At 46.2% G+C, this 22,917-nt stretch overlaps 1 protein-coding gene across 1 annotated transcript in view; it reads right to left on the bottom strand.

Moving 5' to 3' along the window:
- Positions 1-19,125, bottom strand: part of arhgap20b (Rho GTPase activating protein 20b) — a 181,622-nt gene extending 162,497 nt beyond the window's left edge. Inside the window, exon 1 of the mRNA XM_070882683.1 lies at positions 19,100-19,125. The gene's annotated coding sequence lies outside the window, so the exon portion shown is untranslated. The remainder of the gene's footprint in view (positions 1-19,099) is intronic.
- Between the last annotated feature and the right edge of the window lie 3,792 nt (positions 19,126-22,917).

Here is a 22,917-nt window from a genome sequence, read left to right as displayed (position 1 = left end):
TCCCTTACCCATTATCTTTGTGCAAGTTTTGATAGAAAATGTTAGCAGGCCATTTCACCGTCAGAGGTAATACTAGCCCTGATGTCCACACAGTCCAGGAGGAATCACTGGATAGCATTCAAGTGTTGGAACGCTTGCTAACCCAGGGACCCTGTGCTAAGTTCCAACACTTCTATTGCCACCCCAACTGAGATTAACGAACTCAGCACAGCATTCCCCAAGTCACACACCATCTTGACTTAGAAGTATATCGCCGTTCCTTCATCGTCGCTGGGTCAAAATTCTGAAACTTCCTAACAGCACTATAGGGGCACCGTCACCACATGGACTGCAGCGGTTCAAGAAGGCGGCTCACCACCACCTTCTGAAAGGCAATTAGGGGTGGGCAATAAATGCTGGCCTTGCCAGCGATGCCCACATACCATGAACATAAAAAAAAGACTATGGGCTAAAACCTCCACTTTTTTTGCATGCTTAACGCCCACTTAACACCCATTTTACCGCTGAAATGACGTATAACGCCCATATATCACCCATTTTGGCACAAAATAGAAACTGACAGGCATTTTTAGGAAACTTATCGGTGAGCGTTACTTTCCCCATCCGCTTAACGCCGGGAAAAAATAATACCGCCCGCCCACTTTTTTTGGGTGGAATCATCAGAATGGGCAAAATCAACACCCATAATATCGCCCAACGTTAATTTCCGCACTGATTTAACGCTGAGATTCAATAATACCACCTGCCCACTTTTTTTTGTCGTAAGGAGCATATTTACCGAAACTAGCGTCCATGAGATCGTCCAGCGTCATTTTCACCACCTCGCACACATATCAGCCACAATATCACTCGCCCAAAAAAATGCCCAGAAATAGTGGAGCTAACCGGAACTAATCACAGTGTTATGGACGCCATGTTCTACATCACGTGTCGCATCCTTTAAAAGGCTGCTATACTTTGGGTGAGTTCGGATGTACTCTGGAGTTCGTTGGAGTTGATGTGAACATCTCTACAAATATCTTGACCATACTGCGACCGATTGGAATTTAATAGGTGTCTTCGTCGAGACATTCATTCTTTGTGACCAATCGGTGGAAAAGAGAGAGTTATTGCAATGGGGCCTGTCCTTTCTCAATCTCTCTTGATGACCAATTACATGCAGCAGACTCAAGATGGCCAAAGGTATGCTCCACGGCATTATGTGCCCAATGTAAGACATGCCAGACTGATGAGGAGGACCAGATGTTACACCCTCCGCAAGTACAAGGAAAAGCAGTCTTACATCGACTTGCCTGACATGACCTGCCTTCGGAGACTGTGCTTCCACAAAGAGGTTATCACTGAGGTATGCCAGCTGATAAGGGGAGATCTGCAGCCTGCCAGCACCATCAGTACTGCACTATCCGTCGAGGTCAAAGTCACCGCGGCACTGTCGTTCTATGCCTCAGGTTCTTTTCAGGCCACAGCTGACGACATTTGCGGACTTTCTCAGCATGCCACATATTGCTGCATTAGACAGGTCACTAAAGCCCTGTATGCACATAGGAGGAACTTGATCAGCTTCCCTATGACCAGGGAGGCACAGAGTGAGAGGGCTCTAGGATTCTCCAGAATTACAAACTTCCCCAAGGTGCAGGGAGCAATAGACTGTACGCACATCACGATACAGGCACCTTTTCAGGATGCAGCGGTTTTCAGGAACCGCAAGGGATTCCATTCCCTGAATGTCCAACTGGGTCGAACACCAGCAAATTATACTGGCAGTGAATGCTCAATTTCCGAGCAGCATCCATGATGCTCACATCCTGCGTGAGAGCACTGTATCTGACTTGTTTAACAATCAGCCACAAGGTCAATGCTGGATGCTTAATGGCAAAGGATATGGCCTTGTCACCTGGCTGATGACCTCCCTGTGTGATACCCACACCGAAGCTGAGAGGCGATACAACGAGAGCCACAAATCCACTCGCAATATCATGGAGAAAACCATTGGAGTGCTGAAGCAGCGCTTTAGATGCCTGAACCACTCAGGAGGCGAGCTCCAATACCACCCTGAGCAGGTAGCTCAACTCGTGGTGGTGTGCTTCATGCTACACAACTTGGCTATCAGGAGGGGACAAGAATTGCCTGATGAGTTTGACAGTCCACCTCACCAGAGAGAGGAAGAGGAGGACAAGGAGGCAAAAGCTAACATCGGCCCAGACAATCAGGCTGACTCTGAAGTCATGCCCCCGCCCCCCTGTAGACCGCATGAAAGGGCCCTTCGTGGCATGATAGCTGCAAGAGCTTTACGTCAGGAGCTCATCAATGAGCATTTTGCCTGAAAGAACGTTGGTGTTATTTACAAGGTTGACACACTGCTGGGTGTGCAGGTGATACATCAATGGTGGGCAGTTAAAGTTTAAGTTGATTGAAGTTAAGTGTTATTATACCCTTTGATGTTAAGGAAACACCATCGTGTAACGGTGCAGCTATCTGAGCCAATGCACAACAAGGTTTTGTTAAATAAAAAACATTTAAACCGAACATTAGTCTGAAATCATCAGTGTTTCTGTAAAATACAACCCTTCCTCCCCCCTCCCCCCCCCCCTCCGCCCCTGCTTCCCCTCCCCACCTCTATCCTTTCCCCTTCCCCGCCTGACTCCAAGCCGCCTGGCCGAGGAGCTCCTCAGACGATGCTTCATTGGCGGGGGGGGGTTTGACAGCCAAACCGCTGCTTGGATGGATATGGGAGAGGACGGTCCCAAGGTGGGAATGTGCTCCAAGCCAGAAGCAAGATATTGCTGCTGGCTCTCGTGTGGTTGGCAATGGGGATGCGGCACCTTGGGGTGCAGTGCCGCGCTCCGGGACCACTGGGAGCCCTTTGCCACCAGTGTTCCTGGCTACGAGCTCCAGGGCCTCCTCCATCCCTTCCATGTTATATTTTATTTGTTGGACAAAAACTCAGTGCCAACTATGTTCTTGGTGCTTAGTCGGCTTTTTGCTGCTGGTGAATCTCCCTCGTGCCTCCCACAACAGCCAAACAAGCACACACCACACCCACACACGCTTTCAGTCCCTCTGAGCTCTCCCTCTGTCTCTGTCTCCTCTTCTGCGCATGTCATGATGACCCTTGACCTCCTGAGTCGTGGGAATCAAGCGTTGCCATGCCATTGCTAAGGACAGTGACACATTACAGCAGAAGGTCAGCGAGATTTAACGCTACTGCCCATTTCATATCGCTCGCGGTAACTCCCATTTTATAAAATAGAGATATAGAAACATAGAAACATAGAAAATAGGTGCAGGAGTAGACCATTCGGCCCTTCGAGCCTGCACCGCCATTCAATGAGTTCATGGCTGAACATGTAACTTCAGTACCCCATTCCTGCTTTCTCGCCATACCCCTTGATCCCCCTATTGTAAGGACTACATCTAACTCCTTTTTGAACATAATTAGTGAATTGGCCTCAACAACTTTCTGTGGTAGAGAATTCCACAGGTTCACCACTCTCTGGGTGAAGAAGTTTCTCCTCATCTCGGTCCTAAATGGCTTACCCCTTATCCTTAGACTGTGACCCCTGGTTCTGGACTTCCCCAACATTGGGAACATTCTTCCTGCATCTAATCTGTCTAAACCCGTCAGAATTTTAATCGTTTCTATGAGATCCCCTCTCATTCTTCTGAACTCCAGTGAATACAAGTCCAGTTGATCCAGTCTTTCTTGATCATCTCAGGAGCATCTTAACCAGAGGGAGAGTGTGCTGATGGCGTGGTATCGGTTCTATATGTACCAGCGATCTGAAGGTCAAGAAGTGGCTAGTTACGTCGCCGAGCTAAGGCGACTTGCAGGACAATGTGAGTTTGATGGCTACCTGGAGCAAATGCTCAGAGACTTTTTTGTACTGGGCATTGGCCACGAGACCATCCTACGAAAACTTGTGGTTGTAGAGACCTCAGTAAGGCCATTGCAATAGCACAGGCATTTATGTCCACCAATGATAACACCAAACAAATCTCTCAGTACACAAGTGCTAGCAATGTTCATAAATTAACTGGAACTGTGTTTGCGAGCAGAAATGTACAGGACAGAAACCAAGAGTCTGCAACTGCCAGCAGGCCTTAGGTGACCCAGATGACTCAGAGTCCGCAACAAAGGATGATTGCAAGGCAATTCACACCTTGTTGGCGTTGTGGAGGCTTACATTCAGCCTATTCATGCCACTTCAAAGGGTATGTTTGCAAGAGCTGTGGAACAGTGGGGCACCTCCAACGAGCTGCAAGCTGCAAAACCTGCTAACCATCACGTGGCAAAGACAGGTCCATGGTGGATCAAAGCAATTTCGAGCCTCAAAGAGAGGAGGCAGATGCTGAAGTACACGGGGTGCACAAATTTTTGACAAAATGTCCACCAAAAATGCTAAATGTAAAATTGAATGGCTTACCCGTAGCCATGGAACTGGACACTGGCGCAAGCCAATCCATCATAAATAAAAAGATGTTTGAGAGACTGTAGTGCAACAAGGCATTCAGACCAGCCCTGAGCGCCATCCACACGAAACTGAGAACGTACACCAAAGAGCTGATCACTGTCCTGGGCAGCGCCATGGTCAAGGTCACCTACAAGGACACGGTGCACGAACGGCCACTCTGGATTGTCCCGGGCGATGGCCCCACACTGCTTGGAAGGAGCTGGCTGGGCAAAATCCCGCTGGAACTGGGATGACATTCGAGTGCTATCACATGTCGATGAGTCCTCGTGTACCCAGGTTCTTAACAAATTTCCTTCCTTTTTGAGCCAGGCATTGGAAACTTTTCCGGGGCGAAGGTGCGGATCCACTTGGTCCCAGAGGCACGACCCATTCACCTCAAGGCACGAGCGGTACCTCACATGATGAGGGAGTGTGTGGAAATCGAGCTGGACAGGCTACAACACGAGGGCATCATCTCCCCAGTGGAATTCAGGGAGTGGACCAGCCAGATTGTTCCAGTATTCAAAAGTGATGGCACGGTCAGGATTTGCGACAATTATAAAGTAACTATTAATCGTTTCTCGCTACAGGACCAATAGCCGCTACCTGCGACGCTGGCAGGAGGCAAGACGTTCACCAAGCTCGACCTGACTTCGGCCTACATGACACAGGATCTGGAGGAGTCTTCGAAGGGCCTCACCTGCATCAACCGCACAAGGAACTGTTCATCTACAACAGATGCCAGTTTGGAATTCGGTCGGCTGCAGCGATCTTCCAGAGAAACATGGGGAGCCTACTCAAGTCAGTGCCACGCACGCTGGTTTTTCAGGACGACATATTGGTCACGGGTCGGGACACCGTCGGGCACCTACAAAACCTGGAGGAGGTCCTCCAGCGACTGGATCGCGTAGGGCTGCGGCTGAAGAGGTCGAAATGCGTCTTCATGGCAACAGAAGGGGAGTTTTTGGGGAGAAAGATCGCGGCAGACGGCATTCGGCCCACAGAGGCTATCAGGAACACGCCCAGGCCACAGAATGTCACGGAAAAAAAACAATTGATTGCTTTTGAAAAAAAGCCAGAAAAATGTTATGCTCCAACAAGCTGCTTGTATTGTATAACCAATGTAAAAGACTCATGCTAGCATGTGATGCGTCGTCGTACGGAGTCGGGTGTGTATTACAACAAGCTAACGTTGCAGGGAAGTTGCAACCTGTCGCCTATGCTTCCAGGAGCTTGTCTAAGGCTGAGAGGGCCTACAGCACGATTGAGAAAGAGGCATTAGCGTGTGTTCGGGGTAAAGAAAATGTATCAGTACCTGTCTGGCCTCAAATTTGAGATCAAAACCGATCACAAGCCCCTCATATCCCTGTTCGCTGAAAACAAGGAGATAAATACTAATGTCTCAAGTCCGCATACAAAGGTGGGCACTCGCGCTATCAGCGTATAACTATACCATCAGCCACAAGTCAGGCACCGAGAACTGTGCGGATGCTCTCAGTCGCAGCCCGCAGATTTGATGATGGTCATGGAAGCATTTGAAAACGATAAACCACCTGTCACGGCCCGCCAGATTAGGACTTAGACCAGCCAAGATCCTCTGCTGTCCCTAGTAAAAAACTGTGTACTGCATGGGAGCTGGGCCAGCATCCCCGTTGAAATGCAAGAGCTAATCAAGCCGTTCCAGCGGCGAAAGGACGAGCTGTCCATTCAGGCAGACTGCCTGTTGTGGGGTAACCGCGTAGTGCTACCCAAAAAGGGCAGGGAGACATTCATCTCAGATCTCCACAGCACACATCTAATGATGAAAGCGATAGCCAGGTATCGACTCTAACTTAAGAGTCCTGTGTGCAGCAATGCAGTGTGTGTGCTCAGTTGAGCAATGCGCCCAGAGAGGCACCACTAAGTCCGTGGTCCTGGCCCTCCAGACCATGGTTGAGGATCCATGTCGAGGAACAATATGTATGAATATAAAGGGACTGCAGGAGGGGTCAAAACTAAAAATCATGGTTTAAAAACTAGTATTAAAACACTCTACCTAAATGCATGCAGCATTCGAAATAAAGTAAATGAGTTGACGGCACAAATTATTACAAATGGGTATGATTTGGTGGCCATTACAGAAATGTGGTTGCAGGGGGGCCAAGACTGGGAATTAAACATATAGGGGTATCTGACAATTCAGAAGGATAGACAAGAAGGGAAAGGAGGTGGGGTAGCTCTGTTAATAAAGGATGATATCAGGGCAGTTGTGAGAGACGATATTGGCTCTAATGAACAAAATGTTGAATCATTGTGGGTGGAGATTAGAGATAGTAAGGGGAAAAAGTCACTGGTGGGTGTAGTTTATAGGCCCTCAAATAATAACTTTACGGTGGGGCGGACAATAATCAAAGGTATAATGGAGGCATGTGAAAAAGGAATGGCAGTAATCATGGGGGATTTTAACCTACATATCGATTGGTCAAATCAAATCGCACTGGGTAGCCTTGAGGAGGAATGCATAGAATGCAGACAGGATTGTTTCTTAGAACAGTATGTTACAGAACCTACAAGGGAGCAAGCTATCTTAGATCTGGTCCTGTGTAATGAGACAGGAATAATAAACGATCTCCTAGTAAAAGATCCTCTCGGAATGAGTGATCACAGTATGGTTGAATTTGTAATACAGATTGAGGGTGAGGAAGTAGTGTCTCAAACGAGCGTACTATGCTTAAACAAAGGGGACTACAGTGGGATGAGGGCAGAGTTGGCTAAAGTAGACTGGAAACACAGACTAAACGGTGGCACAATTGAGGAACAGTGCAGGACTTTTAAGGAGCTCTTTCATAGTACTCAACAAAAATATATTCCAATGAAAAAGAAGGGCGGTAAGAGAAGGGATAACCAGCCGTGGATAACCAAGGAAATAAAGGAGAGTATCAAATTAAAAACCAATGCGACAGGTGCTTTGAGAATGTGCAAGAAGCCGGCGATCTGAATACCCTTTTTTTACCACCCACGCCGGAAATAACGCCCATTTTTGGGCGATTAGCCCTAAGGATGGAACCTGTATGACTCAGGTATAACTGGATAAACTGATTGAGTCATTGGAAGGACAGTGGAACTTTTAATGAAGGTGCCATTAAAATTCATTCCAGCTTCAAAACTTCCACTGAAATGCTACCATGATGGCCCCAAATGTAAATTCACACCACAGCCAATACTACATTTGATGTACCATGGGACTGTTTAAAGTTGTTCTTAATGTCAATCAATCAATGTTTTAGAATTGAGCTCTTTTGAGCAAGTGGTGTTACTTTAATACCATTTTAAATTAAACATAAAATTGAAATATTTGAGCTTTTCAAAGCCTGGTATTTAAAATTAAACTAACAAAATATAGATTTGTAACTTCAGCTGCAATGCAAAACCAACACATTTTCCTATTTCCCACTCGCCTCCTTGATGTATAAACAGTAAATTGTCTCGGAAATTTTTTGCAGCATGAGGGGCCACCAGCCCCTTTAAGAAAATATAGCAGTGGAGAGACTGAAGCCTTCCCAGCGACAGGGTGACGGGAGCAAGTCTCCAAGCACTTCCTGCCAGCAGTGCCAAGGAAAGAAGCAGAGATTCCTGCCAACATTTAAAGGAACAAGTCCACAAACACAGTGAGAGAGAGGGGAAGGTAAAATGATTTCTTTGCTTCAAACTGCAGAACTGAAATGTAGGCACACTGGGGCAGGGTACTGAACTCTTCTAATAACAACTTCTTTCCAATTTTCGTTCTTTTTTTTCTCTCGCCTCTGATAGGCTTTGACTTGCACTGGAGTTTCAGTTCCTCCGACAGCAGCACTTCTTGGTAACACTCCTAAGTCCCCACTCTTCTTTTGTGTGAGCCTAGACAATAAGGGACCGAAATTGCCCCCCCCGCCTGAAACGGGTCGCACCTCGCGATTTTTAATGGTTCTATCCGCCCCAAAGCATGGGGCTGGCAGTCTGGAGAAATTTAGGTATTTGTTTTTTTTTGAGCGGGAACGGAAGCGGTGTCATCATCGGGGCGGTAGTGCGGTCGGGTCAGAGCGGCTGTTGCTCCGAGTCATCAGCGCCACATCGCGCTGACACATCACGTCGTCACGCCCCTTCAGTTGAAGGGGAAGGCCGCTGCCAACTCTGCAGCCACTTTGGTGGCAAACACCAGGGAAGGTTTCGGCCGGGCCATCGGCCCGGTACCCACCAAGAGGGGGGTGCCGGGCTTCCTGTTGGCGGCCCGGCCAAACCCGTGGCCGCCATTGTTGGGCTGGCCCGGCTGTCGGCTGACAATTGAAATAAAATGGCAGCTGCGGCAGTGCGCCCTCCCCTTTAAGGGCGGGCGCCCCACTCCAGGCACACACAGCTGCCCACCGGGAAAAGCTGTCGGTGGCACCGATCGGTGGCCCGCGAGGCAATGTCCCACGCTGGGCAGAAAGGGGGGTCCTGCCGATCGGTAAGGGGTCGACAGGGCGGCAACATGGGCAGAGCGGGCGGTCCCTCCGCACCGACCGAGCGGGTAGCGCTTACCTACCTGTGGCCGCCGCTTTCAGGCAGGCATGGCTCTTATAGAAAGGGGCAATTTCAGCCCTCACGTATTGGCAGGCTATAGGAACATGGGGTATATCATGGATGAGCTCTATCCTTACCTGATGCCCATTCATGCACACATTCAAGCAAGCAATTATCAGGAGTGAGAATCTTGTCAGATCTTCACTTCCCTAAACGTCTGGCAGAGGACAATGGTAGCATTTCAATTGTTACCCCCCCAGCTGAGATCAGGACTGAATGGAGATCAATTCTGGTCCATATGGTTCAGCTACTTACTACCTTAAGCATGGTGCAGCATGCAGATTAACAAAAAGGGACATGCTCCGTATTTTGTACATTACGGTTTACTCTCCCACTCTGGCTAACCCCCCCACACCTCCTCACCCTCCTCCTCGCCCGCCCCTCGCCCTCCCCCCCCCCCCGCCCCATGCTATGTGACTATTTCTGGCAATGAAAGATGTGCTGATCACTAGGGGCTGTACAAGAGTGGCAAAGTGGAGACACTTTCCAATTTGTGCACCTTCCCTGCCTCCCTCACCTCTGCTGGGCACCTGGCAAGGACGTGCAGCTCACCGTCTGATCAACTACAAGAGAAAGCTCTTCTTTCCATCTCATGTCACACTGTGTTACAGCAGCGATACATCGAACCATGTAGCACTGAGCCAAATAGAGGGGAGCAAGTTTGCTTCCCAGTCTGTGCTGTGTTAACCGATTTCTGCCTGTCAGCAGCTGGGATGCTACAATTGGCCTCTGAGCCCTGGACAAGGCAGGGGGAAAAAAAATCAACCAGATTTGCCACCCATAATCTCTGAGCAGTGGCCCCACGGGGAACGTCTGCTGGTGGCCATGTCAGATGAGAATAGGGTCGGCCTTGGCTCTGATCTGATCTGCTATTTGTCCCTACCCTAGCCTAGAGTCACTGAGGCCAACTGTAGAACCCCAACTGCTTTTGCATCTGAGATCAGCTATTCCAGCACAGACCAGGAATTGAAATTTGGACTTTCTAATCTTTGTAATTTAATGCCACAATGACTAGAACCTCTACCCACTAGGCTTCCAATGGAGCCCTGTAGTGTTAAGTTTCTAATAGTGAAGCACATTTCAGTGCCCCTTTACAGTACAGCGCAATGACCTGGCAGCATTGTTACATTGCTAATACACTGTCAGTAACAGCCACACGATAATCTCACCACTGCCACCCATCAATGTAGAGAAGGCAAACTCTCCCGATGGCATCCAAGACCTGAATTTTTATGGGTCCTGAGAGCTGCTGTTTGAGGCAGCACAGTATTTAGGCCTCCATCCCATTCCCACAATGCAACAAAACTGGATGTCCACATCAGTGCCCCCCTCCTGAGTCCTAAATTACGACATAAAATAGCCAATCAGTGTTCTGACCCACTGTACCATTCAGTACTCCTACAGAAGGAAAGGCATGTTTAAATAAAATGATTCATCCCAGCTGTGCCTCACAACTTACCCCAGGATTCAGTGCTGTTACAATGAAACCATTTGTCTCTCCCTTGGCACACAACTGAGAAAACAGTGATTTGGTGAAATTTAATTTAAAACCTACCAAACATTTTCCAGACACAAAAATCAAATCCAACTCATTAATAAAAGATGACATTGACATATTTCCAGTACTGGTCATTGTTAACTCATTCACTATGCACAAGTGTTGGGCTGGTATTTGATACAGCCTCTTACCACACTACACAATGTCAATAATAGTGCCTGTATGCACACAATACTGCTGAAATAATTATAGCAATTGGCACCTTTTTTGGACCTGTGAAGTGTCAGCAACAGCCACATTTATATTTTACTGGCATTGTTAGTTTTATTCGGTTTGTACCACTTTTGCCCCTGGGTGAGAAGAATTGTGAGTCAATTCTTCACTCCATGATTAAAACACATGGGCCCAGAATTTCCTCAGAGCTGCTCTAGGAGAGTTACGGCAGTGGAGCAGGAGCAGCTTCGAGGATTGCTGGGCCATAATCTATTGTCACTCCACTGTCAGTCATAGGCAGTCCCTCGGAATCGAGGAAGACTTGCTTCCACTCTTAAAATGAGTTTTTAGGTGGCTGAACAGTCCAATACGAGAACCACAGTCTCTGTCACCGGTGGGACAGATAGTCATTGAGGGTAAGGGAGGGTGGGGCTGGTTTGCTGCACGCTCTTTCCGCTGCCTGCGCTTGATTTCTGCATGCTCTCGGCGATGAGACTCGAGGTGCTCAGCGCCCTCCCGGATGCACTTCCTCCACTTAGGGCGGTCTTTGGCCAGGGACTCCCAGGTGTCAGTGGGGATGTCGCACTTTATCAGGGAGGCTTTGAGGGTGTCCTTGTAATGCTTGCGCTGCCCACCTTTAGCTCATTTGCCGTGAAGGAGTTCCGAGTAGAGAGCTTGCTTTGGGTGTCTCGTGTCTGGCATGCGAACTATGTGGCCTGCCCAGCAGAGCTGATCAAGTGCTTCAATGCTGGGGATGTTGACCTGGTCGAAGAGGCTAATGTTGGTGCATCTGTCCTCCCACTGTAGTACATTATTGGAGGTACCTCCTTTCTGTGAGACATTCAACTATGGATGCATCTGGCAGTTCAGACTCAAGATTTGAAGAAGAACAGGGTATTCTGCCAGTACCATCACTACCATTACTCCCTCAACCAACACCACTGTGAACCTGGTCATTCATCTGATTGGTGTTTGTGAGATCCTGTGTGGAAATGGCTAGTGTGTTTGCCTACATAACAGTTGCTAGACTTCAGTCATTTTTGTTTTTTCTTTATGCAGGTACCCTTCTTATACTCTGGGCAAAATGCAAAAGAAAGCTTATGTCCTGATAGGTGATTCACTATTTTATCCCTAGCCTCCAACCTTTCTCTCTCCATCACAACACCACACACTATTTGATCAACACTACTATGGTCATCTGAACCTTTCTCTCCTTCTAAGCTGCAAATATGCTACTACAGATGCTCTTCCTCCTCATATCTTCCCTGCGTTGAATTCAAGACTTCTCGTACTCTCTTACTCATACTCATTTTTTCCAAGAATTTCAAAATCACAGAACTCTTTACCTCCTTCAGTGTTCAAGCTTTTTTAAACCCAAGCGTGGATCATTTAATCACCACTTTTTAGATTCACCTCATTTCTTTTCAGCCCTTTCAATCATTCAGCACTTTGGGCTTTAGATCTTCATCACATTTTTTTAAACTCTCTTGTTGCTGAATGTACTATCCAGGAGCCAATTAAAGTGCAAACTTAGAAAGTATGTCAATAAATAAATAAATCCCTTTTTCAATCGTCATTGTTGACGTACTCAATATTTTATCAACTTGAAATTACTGAAGCCCTGGCAAAGACCAAGGAATATGCTTTCAAACATAGTTATCTAAACACAGCTAACATCACTGACACTTTAACTGCAGATGCAACTTAACTGTAAAATTCTAAGATAAATATTGGATTTGGTACAACTGTACATATTAGATTTGGCCCATATTTTATTATATTTCTCAACAAGAAACTGCAGTGTCAATATTAGCGTGTCCCTGTGACCATTTTAATTTTTTTCCATTTCTGCAATCTCTGAAAGTGTTAACCTTTTTTGAGCAAAGTTGGAGCACTATTCCCAAATGTAGGCTGATAACCACATGAAGGTTCCTTTGTAGAAATAGCTCAATAAGTGTGCAACAAGCCAAAAGGTTTTTTTCACAAGTGTACAGCAAGTTGGCCACTGCATCTTAGTTGTTATTGATAAATGAGACGTTTAACTGCGTCAGTACAAAGCTTCGATTACACAGCACTCAAGCTATGAACTTGGAACTGCAAATAAACTTATAGCCATATCTACTTTTGTGCTTATCAAGATGAAAGATTTTACTACAGAGAAATGGAACACTTTTTCCCTACATAACGAAGGTCACTGCACTCACTGCATGAAATGTTTTGAGATGTTTTGACAATGTGATTCAGTACTATACGAATACAGAGTTTCTTTGCTTCTTTTTTTCTATTTTCGGCACCCGGTGTCAGCATCAAATACTTTAGGTGTCACACAGTTAGGTGTAGACTAAAGCTGCCACTGCTCTGTCCAGGGCCTGTGCCTTCGCCACAACTTCAGAGCAATGTCCCTTCTGTCACCTGTTTCCATTTCTGACATAAACCAGTCCATGGCAGCTCTGTGAGGTTACTAAGAGAATGTTTTTTTTGCTGTGGTACTATATCCAACTGAATTGACACTGCTCAAACTTAATTCACTTAGGCTACCTTAGGCAAATAAGTGGTAAAGAAAGACCTTTCATTTAATCATTTGGGTTACATTTGAACTTGGATCCCAGAAGATGAAAAGCCATTCTTTAGCTTGCTGTGTATCTTTGAATTCACACCTCAGTTGTATTCATATTTTGTATCATTAAAAATATTTGTCACATGACAATCTCGTTCTGTATTAAGTACATGAATAGCATTTTCACACTGTATAAAGAGCCATTAAGGACAGATATTTCAGTTATGTGACTGGTGTACATATAGTAATACTACTGCAGTATTTTTTAAATTCTCATCAGTGTTGTCACTAGGCTTAATTAAACTGACACCCCAGTGTAGTCGTCATCATAGACAGTCCCTCGAAATCGAGGAAGACTTGCTTCCACTCTAAAAGTGAGTTCTCTGTCATAGATGGGACAGGCAGTCGTTGAAGGAAAGGGGGAGTGGGGAGTTTGGTTTGCTGCACGCTCCTTCCGCTGCCTGCGCTTGTTTTCTGCATGCTCTCGGCGATCAGACTCGAGGTGCTCAGCGCCCTCCCGGATGCACTTCATCCACTTAGGGCGTTTTTTGGCCAGGGATTCCCAGGTGTCGGGGGGGATGTTGCACTTTATCAAGGAGGCTTTGAGGGTGTCCTTGAAACATTTCCTCTGCCCACCTGGGGCTCACTTGCCATGTAGGCGTTCCGAGTAGAGCGCGCGCTTTGGGAGTCTTGTGTCAGGCATGCGGACGATGTGGCCCGCCCAACGGAGCTGGTCGAGTGTGGTCAGTGCTTCAATGCTGGGGATGTTGGCCTGAGCGAGAACACTGACGTTGGTGTGCCTGTCCTCCCAGGGGATTTGCAGGATCTTGCGGAGACATCGTTGGTGGTATTTCTCCAGCGATTTGAGGTGTCTACTGTATATGGTTCACATCTCTGAGCCATACAGGAGGGCGGGTATCACTACAGCCCTGTAGACCATAAGCTTGGTGTCAGATTTGAGGGCCTGATCCTCGAACACTCTCTTCCTCAGGTGACCAAAGGCTGTGCTGGCGTACTGGAGGTGGTGTAGTCATCATCAGAGGCAGTCCCTCGAAATCGAGGAAGACTCTCATGCTCAACAAGCTCCCCGCTGGAGTGGAACTAAACTATAGAACTAGTGGGAACCTGCTCAACCTTCACCTCCAGGCTAGATCCAAGACAGTCCCATCCTCTGTTGTTGAACTACAATATGCGGACGACGCTTGCGTCTGCACACATTCAGAGGTTGAACTCCAAGCCACCGTCAACATCTTCACCGAGGCGTACGAAAGCACGGGCCTTACACTAAACATCCGTAAGACAAAGGTCCGCCACCAACCTGACCCCACCACACAGCACTGCCCCCCCCGGCGTGGTCTTTGACAACATGGACCACTTTCCATACCTCGGGAGCCTACTATCAGCAAGGGCAGGTATCAATGATGAAGTCCAACACCGCCCAGTGTAGTACTGAGGGAATGATGTGTCATCCCCAGAATGATGTGTAAACTGAAGCCTTATAAGCCTGTTTAGGTGGATATAAAAGATCCCATAGCAGTATTTGAAGAACAGGGAATTATTTCACTGACCTAACCAATATGCCTCCTTTAACCAGCACCAGCAGATTAACCTGGTCATTCCTCTCAATGCTATGTGATCTTGCCATTGCCAAATGGTTGCTTTGTTTGGCTACATAACCACAGTCACTGACCTCAAAAAATAATTCACCTGATACTCTTTAACATAATAAGGAAGTGAATAAATACCAATATTATTAATATTTAGCATATTGGTGCTAATGAGGTATGGGGACAATTATCTTTAAGCTGGAACCTTTAATGTCTGGAACTCACTGCCTGAAAGGGTGGTAGAGGCAGAAACCCTCACCACATTTTAAAAGTACTTGAATGTGCACTTGAAGTCCCGTAACCTGCAGGGTTATGGACCTAGAGCTGGAAAGTGAGATTAGGCTGGATAGCCTCTTGTTGGCCGGCGCAGACACGATGGGCCGAAATGACCTCCTTCCGTGCTGTGAACTTCTATGATTCTATGATTCTATGATTCTATGATGTTTTGACAATACAGCTGGATGATTTATTTCCTTCTTTTTCCATAAATTCAGTGTTTCCACTGAAATGTTAAATCAAGGCTTCGTCTGCCTGCTCAGGTGGGAGTAAAAGGTTCCATGGCAGTATTCGAAGAACAGAGGAATTCTTCTGGTGTCGTGACCAAAATGTATCTTTCAACCAACACCACGAACACAAATTATATGGAAATCTATCCATTGCTACTTGTGGAACCTTACTGTGCGCAATTTGGCTGCCGCGATTGCTAGAGTACAACAGTGACTGCACTTCAAGAGTAATTCATTGGCTGTGAAGCACTTTGGAACATTCTGAAGACATGAAAGTCGCTATATAAATATAAGTTCTATCTTTCTTTCAATTATCTGTCCTCCTTTCATACATGTACTAAATTATTGCTGAGTGTAATTCCATAACCACCCAACAGGCAGTTAACAGGCCATTCAATCATGCATTACCGTCGAACTTGATCCTATCATTAGACTTCAACAAACTGGATAATGATCAGGAATGAGATCTTTCGCTCCTGAACCCAAGGGTGCTAAAGCCAATCCAGTACCCTACCACTTCTGTGGCTGAGATCAGCTAACTCAGCACAGACTAGGGGGCAGACCTAGGATCTTCCTGGTCTGCATTCCACAGCTGATTTAACTCGTTGAGTCACTGGGGAAGTCTGTGTGACACTCGTAATTCATCATCTCAAAATGTTTGCACTATCGAAGACAGACATGTAGCCACCAGTACTTCAAGCTAATATTAAATAGCATGAGAAGCTCTCATAGACAAAATCCAAGCTTGAAAGGGACAAAATCTATAAACTAACAGTACGGCGAGGCATTTTTCCCATATTTCAAATGACATAGCACAAAGATTTCACACACCTACCATCACGTTTTGCTGAAATCCTAGCAGCCACATACTATTCATTCTCTTAGTATTCAAAATTAGAGCACCAAATGCGATTCTACATGGTGGAGACTAGAAGTCCCGGAGAGGCAGAAGGAAAGGTGTAACAGGTCAATTCGTGGCGTTGGTCCTTAGTGGGTTTAGGAATTTCCATAAACCGCCCACCGCACAATAGCAATCTAGAGCAGGATACGTCCGAGAATGCAGCCACTCTCTCAGTGTGATCACTGCACGTGTGGACAGCCACGTTCAGATCTGAATACAAGCTGGGCTGTTCCCAGTTTAAATTTGTGTATTTATGTCATTTAACCAGTTTTGTTCAATTACAACACTTTCTTTCCTAATTCTTTCATATCCCGAAAGTGCAGAGATCAATTCTATGTTCAGAAATAAAGCAAAGCTGATACTGCAATCTGAAAATAAATGGCACTAAAATCAAGCAGGCTAAAAACATCTGATGCTGTCACACTGGTGTTAACAATATTACAACCTGAATTCAGAATTTAGACTCTGTCCTCCTTTGGCAAGCTAGTGCCCAATGCCACCAGAACAATACAAGCTCCCCCCCTCGCACCCCCCCTCGCCATCCCCCCCCACCCCCCGTCACCGCCCCCCCTCCCTCCCCCCAACTTCGTCCCAGAAGGAGGGTACCATTAATAAAGAACAGACACCCTCTACAAACTAAAAATGTGTACTAATGGTTTCAAGTTACGATTTGGTCAACTTTGCTATTTAAAGTTGAAATGCAATGCCCACTGACTTTGGAAGATTTTTAATTAACTGCTTGACTGTACTTGATGGTCAGCTGGGCATGTACTAGAGTTTGAAATATGGGCAAGCAGACTGAGAGACCATCCCTGCTAATCCTTAGCATCCTGGATCGGTGGATGGTTGCTTATTCCAAGCCCAGGAGCAGACCAAACCTGGAGTGCCTCCAATCTGCTTACCCCGTGCACCAAGGTGACAAAAATGAAGAGTGAGAAAAGTTTGCATTTATATAGTGTCTTTAATGTTTCAGGACACACAGAACATGTTTCACCCAATGAATTACTTATCTTTGAAGTGCAGTCACGAATATTTTTAGGCAAATGCAGCACTCAATTTGTGCACATTATGATTCCACAAACAGCTAAGAGATTAATGACCAGCAAATCTGTTGTTGGTGATGTTGGTTGAGAGATAAATGTTGCCAGGACCAGGAGAAATCCTTTTCTCTTCTCTTAATAGTATCACAGAATCTTTTACATCAACCTGAGAGTGTAGCTTAACATCCGAAAGAAGGCACCTCCGACAATGTAGCAGTTCCTCAATACTGCACCAGATTATGTTCTTAAGTCCTGTAGTGGGCCTTAAACCCATCAACTACTGACTCAGGGGTAAGAGCCAAGACTGACACTCAATGTGGGGAAGAAGTGAAACCAAAAATTGTGGAGCAGCCCCTTCAGGTAGTGGAAGAAGGGCCGCAATCTCTGGCACTGTGTGTAAATATGGAATGCAGTTTCATCCTGGTTACAGAATAGCTATTTGACCAGGAAATCTGCAAAGTGGCCCTTGCACTAATTGGAGGTGACTGCATGATGCAGCACTCTACACACAGGATCCCAGTGGTGCTGGGAAGGATCCCTGAATACAGAGCCTAAATGGGGTTGCTAATGGTACAACTGTTTGTCGGGTGTATCCTGAAAATGAGGAAGTGGAGAATTTGCGGCAACACGAATGCAGGAAATCCCTCCGTACAGAGTGGAATGGCACGGAGGATGTCTGCAAGTGTCATAGAAACACAGAAACATAGAAAATAGGTGCAGGAGTAGGCCATTCGGCCCTTCGAGCCTGCACCGCCATTCAATGAGTTCATGGCTGAACATGCAACTTCAGTACCCCATTCCTGTTTTCTCGCCATACCCCTTGATCCCCCTAGTAGTAAGGACTACATCTAACTCCTTCTTGAATATATCAAGTAGTGAGATCGAGGAGCTTGACAGGGGTTTCGGGCCTTGTGCTGATGAGCAGCTCTGTCCAAATGGGCGTAAATTTGGACAGAACTGCTCCACACCATGAACCTTTGTCAAAGTTATATATAGGAGAGGTGGTTCATAAATTTGGATTGTTCAATCACACTAACAGAGCCTGTCTGTAAGTTACTGATGGGTCAGTCACACTAACAAAACAGTCCATAAGTCATCAATAGGTTAACTTCACTAACTGGGTAGTCTGTAAGTGGGCCAGTCACACGAATAGAGGCAGTCAGTAAATTATCACTGGATTAGGTTTTTCAGCTGCTTACCAGTTAGCAATCGGTTAATCACACTACAGAGCTAGTCTATAAGTTATCAATAGGTTCATCACACTACAGAGCTAGTCTATAAGTTAGCAATCGGTTCATCACACTATAGAGCTAGTCTATAAGTTATCAATAGGTTCATCACACTAGAAAGAGACAATAAAACATACACTTTTACCATTTGCTCTCTCTGTAACCTCTGTATTAAACATTTTAATCTGATATTTTCAGTTGTTAAAATTGAATTAAAAAAGTGCAGTTAAAAATATTAAAAACAAAATATTCTCTGCATCTCAGTTACCAGTGATTGTTATGTGATAGAGAATCTCTCCCTGATATTTAGCAGTCTTCTCTGAATCTCTTATTTACTGTACTTATGGGATGTTATTTATATTATAAAGAACTTTCTATGGAAAAATCTAAAAGTATAAAGGGAAAATTCTTCATAATGCTTCAAACTCTAGCTTGATTCCTGATGTAAAACTACCACCTTAAAATGTGAACTTTAAAAAAATTTACCTCTGTGGTTGGGAATTATCTTTTCAAACCAACCTTTTCTGCCTCTGATGTTTTAAACATTCGATGTCCACTTTCTGCTTTTTGTTTCCTCTGGACTCCGTTATTCTGCTGGGGAGTCATGATGCTGACTCGATCCTTCAGTGCACATGTTTCTTGCTTCCCATGTCCAACAGGAGGAATGATTTGTGTACAGTATTTGCTCTTGCAATCTGCATAAATCCCCTGATAATGTTCTGACTGGACTTGCTGTTTGATCTCTGATGAGAGTTGCACAGTTTTCCTTTCCACTGAGCTGGGACAGAGTCCTATTCTGATCCATGGGCTGTTCCTCCTCACTGACTAAATAAGGTCATCCTCATCTAGCTGTGCCTTACTCTACTGTAACCCTTTAGTGCTGATGGCACAGCAGTCTGATTTACTAGCTCGCATCCTAACTCTAAAAGTGGATAGTCTGAAAAGTGGTGCTTTTCTAATTCCCAATATTCACCAGCTTAGTTAGCCCTTTGTATTTTTAATAATAACATTAAATTAACTAACACACCAGTTGGTAAGTGATTCTGATCACAGTCCCAGAATATAAACAACTGGCAGTGTTAATTTAATGATGCTAGTTCTCTGATAGCTCAGTGACTCGCAGGTTCAATCCCCAGTCTGTCTTGAGTTAGCTGATCTCACAAGGGGTAGCAAAAGGAACAATTCAATCTGGCTTCTCCCTCCTGACCTCAACTCAGTGACCTTCTTTCGTGCTGTAACCATTCTATGATTCTACGATGGCTGCATGCATGAGGACATTGGGTGAGGTCAGGAAAAGTCTCGAGTGTTATGCCCTACATGGTTAAATAGTCTACTAACACTCGAGGGTCGACTTTTGGCTGAGATCGTGCGTGGCTGACCTGACAGGGGAGTAACCACCATGGCCCCGGGGTGGTTCTCCCTGGATCAGGAAGGTATATGCTTGCTTTTTTGGAAATAGGAGGTGGGTGGGGTGGCTTGACCCATCCACCTCCACGGAGGTGTGTGGGGGACCTGGCCCATCCACCTCCGTGGCGCGAGCCTGGTGTTGCGGTGCTTCCAGGAGCGGTGCGGTGGCTCTGGGCCTTTTGGCTAGGAGCATTGGCGCAGAGTGATCCTTGAATGGGGCCAGGGTGACCTCTGGCGTTTGTGATTTGACAGGGAGTTGGAGCGATTGGCTACGAATTTCAAAAACAAAAAAAACACTCGAGGGTCGATTTTAACTGTACCCTCTTGGCGGAAACCGGGCGGGTGGGCAGTTAAAATCGGTCAGGTGACTTACCCACTAACGCCCGTACTGATCCCGCTGTCTGGAATTTTAACCTCCTCCTCTGAGCAGGCAGAAAGGACACCCGCCAAAAGTCAGCGGGGTCTTCTTTAAATATGCAGGTCCGGGTCGGATGACATTATTTGAACTGGTGGCTTGAGCTGGGAAACAGCCAGGTGAAGACAGCGGGATGAGGAAAAGGGAGACAGAAGAAGGCCAAACAAGTGTACTTCTTTTACTTTACTTATGGCCAGGAGGAGCAAGGGTGCTCCTCTGGGCCCCACACGGAAGCCTTAGGCCTCCTCTGCGACCCCCACCCACTTCCCTCCCATGAGACCCTCCGGAAACCTCTTCCCCAAGATTTACCTTGTGGTCAGAGACCATTCCTTCAGTACCAGCTGCCTGCCTCTTGCTGCCTGAAGGTCCACTCCTGCCCGCCGGCCAGCTGCCGCTTCTCATCCATCTTGGGCAGGCAGCTGACCAGCCGCATGCAGACCAGGCCACGTGGTAAGGTCGCCCAGGCCTCAGGTTCCTCAGGTCGGGGGAAGGGCGAGCGGGGGGGTAGGCGGGGTGATTGGCCTTTGCTTTGCCCCTCGCCCGGCCGATTTACGCTCCTGGTTAAAATCGGGACTTGACTGTTCAGGCTGGTGTATGGAGAGAGGGTATTGTGGCCAGGCAACAGAGGATGGCTGGCCCTCATTGGGCCATATCCCAGTATGAGTCAGCCCATTCAGGAAATGGGGGGAGAAAACACTGGGGAGGGGGAAGAAAAGTAAGTGCTTTTTTTAAAAAAAAAAAGCTTTTAATGCTCACAACCTAAATCATAATCACTCGTCAAAGTAAACAGTCATTTCAAGCGCTCTGCAGGGTGTAAGTAAGACAGATGGCGATGATTTTTAAACTGAAGAATAAGATGAATATCTGAGCATTCCACATTTCTCGTGGAAGTCACATTATACATGTTAGCGATTAACTGCAATTTATATGCATTTAAATATGTGATCGTGGGAATATCCATCTACCTAAAGCATTTCAAGTATCCCCTAATATGTAGTTTATAAAAAGAAACGGTCACACACACACATAGGAAACTCAAGAATGTGAAGACTGAACTTTGAGCCTCCCTGTGAACAGGAAAGCTGAACTGGATGACTGGCGTGTTTGGATTGGGCTCTGACTTTTATACCGTAGTGTTTAATTACATGTTTCTGGGGCAGTGTGGAAAGCAGTGTCAAATTTCACTTTGAGCTGTTTTGGTTCATTCACATTTCTTTGTAAAACTCCTATACTCATCGTTGCATTTACTTCAAGTCTCAATTTGGGGCGGGTTTTAAAACATTTTGATTACTCTGAGCCCTCTGCGGCATTGTAAAGAATGAGGGGGCGAAATTTTGTAGTGCTGCGTTTGGGGTGCTAAGTTTTATCTGTTTGAACATTTAGTGCCCGGCAAGATGGTCTGCAAAATTATGGGAGATTGGGCACTTTATCCTCAGAAATGAAGGGAGGCGGTGTCTGAGGTGCTAATGGCTTCAGTGGGGCACTGCAGGGACACTTTTAAACTCTTTTAGGAGTAAACAAAAAACATTAAACCGTGCCCTCCGATCTGGGGGAAACACCAACATTTACAAGGCCCTTTTTTTATTTTTTGGGCACAGAATCAAATTTTTTTTTCCCAAGTGCCCCCTATAAAAGGGGAGGGGGACACTAAAAGCACCGGCAATTAAAACAAATTAACTTAAAAACATAAAATCAAATTAAAATTTGGTTGCCGGGCGTGATGATGCACTCCAGTCCCTCCGGTTTTAACTCTTTTTGGAGTTCATCTGCAAAACAAAAAACATTAAACGGTGCCACCCGACCTGGGTGACACACCAGACATTTACAAGGCCCTTTTTTTTTCCCCTTTTTTTTGGTTTTTTTTTTTGTGTTTTTCTTTTTTTGGGTTTTTTTTTGGGCACTAAAATCACAATTTTCCCCAGTGCCCCCTATAAAAGGGAAGGGGGACACTAAAAGCACCGGCAATTAAAACAAATTAAACTTAAAAACGTAAAATCAAATTAAAATTTGGTTGCCGGGCGTGATGATGCACTCCAGTCCCTCCGGTGCCCACCTCTTCCCTCCGGTTTTAACAGAGCTGCATCCAATTTCAGCTGATGTTCATTCAGCGATAATCAGCCTCCTGCTCATTCCAGTTCTTAAAGGGGATGTCGTTTCAGGCAGCACCTGGTCATTTTCATCACTGCTGGAGTTGACTGAGAGCTGCAAGGAAGGTCTGTGATGCTGGCTCCAATACCTCTTAGAAGGGCCACTCGTTTCAATGACCTGGCATTGCAGACACTGGTGGGGGCAGTGGAGAGAAGGAGGGATGCACTGTTCCCTCCATCTGGGAGAAGGCCAACTTCACAGGTTTTTAGGGCCATGTGGGCAGAAGTGGCCGCGGAGGTGTCGGCCAGCACCGAGGTCACTCGAAACCCTGCATAGTGCTGCAAGAAATTCAACGACCTCAGTCGGATGGTCAAGGTGAGTACATGTTTGCACAACTTTTAAATACCAGCCTCTGAGCCTCTGTCTG

The sequence above is a fragment of the Pristiophorus japonicus genome, chromosome 6, assembly GCF_044704955.1.
Source record: "Pristiophorus japonicus isolate sPriJap1 chromosome 6, sPriJap1.hap1, whole genome shotgun sequence".
In the NCBI taxonomy this organism is placed as follows: Eukaryota; Metazoa; Chordata; class Chondrichthyes; family Pristiophoridae; genus Pristiophorus; species Pristiophorus japonicus.
The sequence above is the reverse complement of the archived record's forward strand: the minus strand, read 5'-3'. Positions and strand labels throughout refer to the sequence as shown.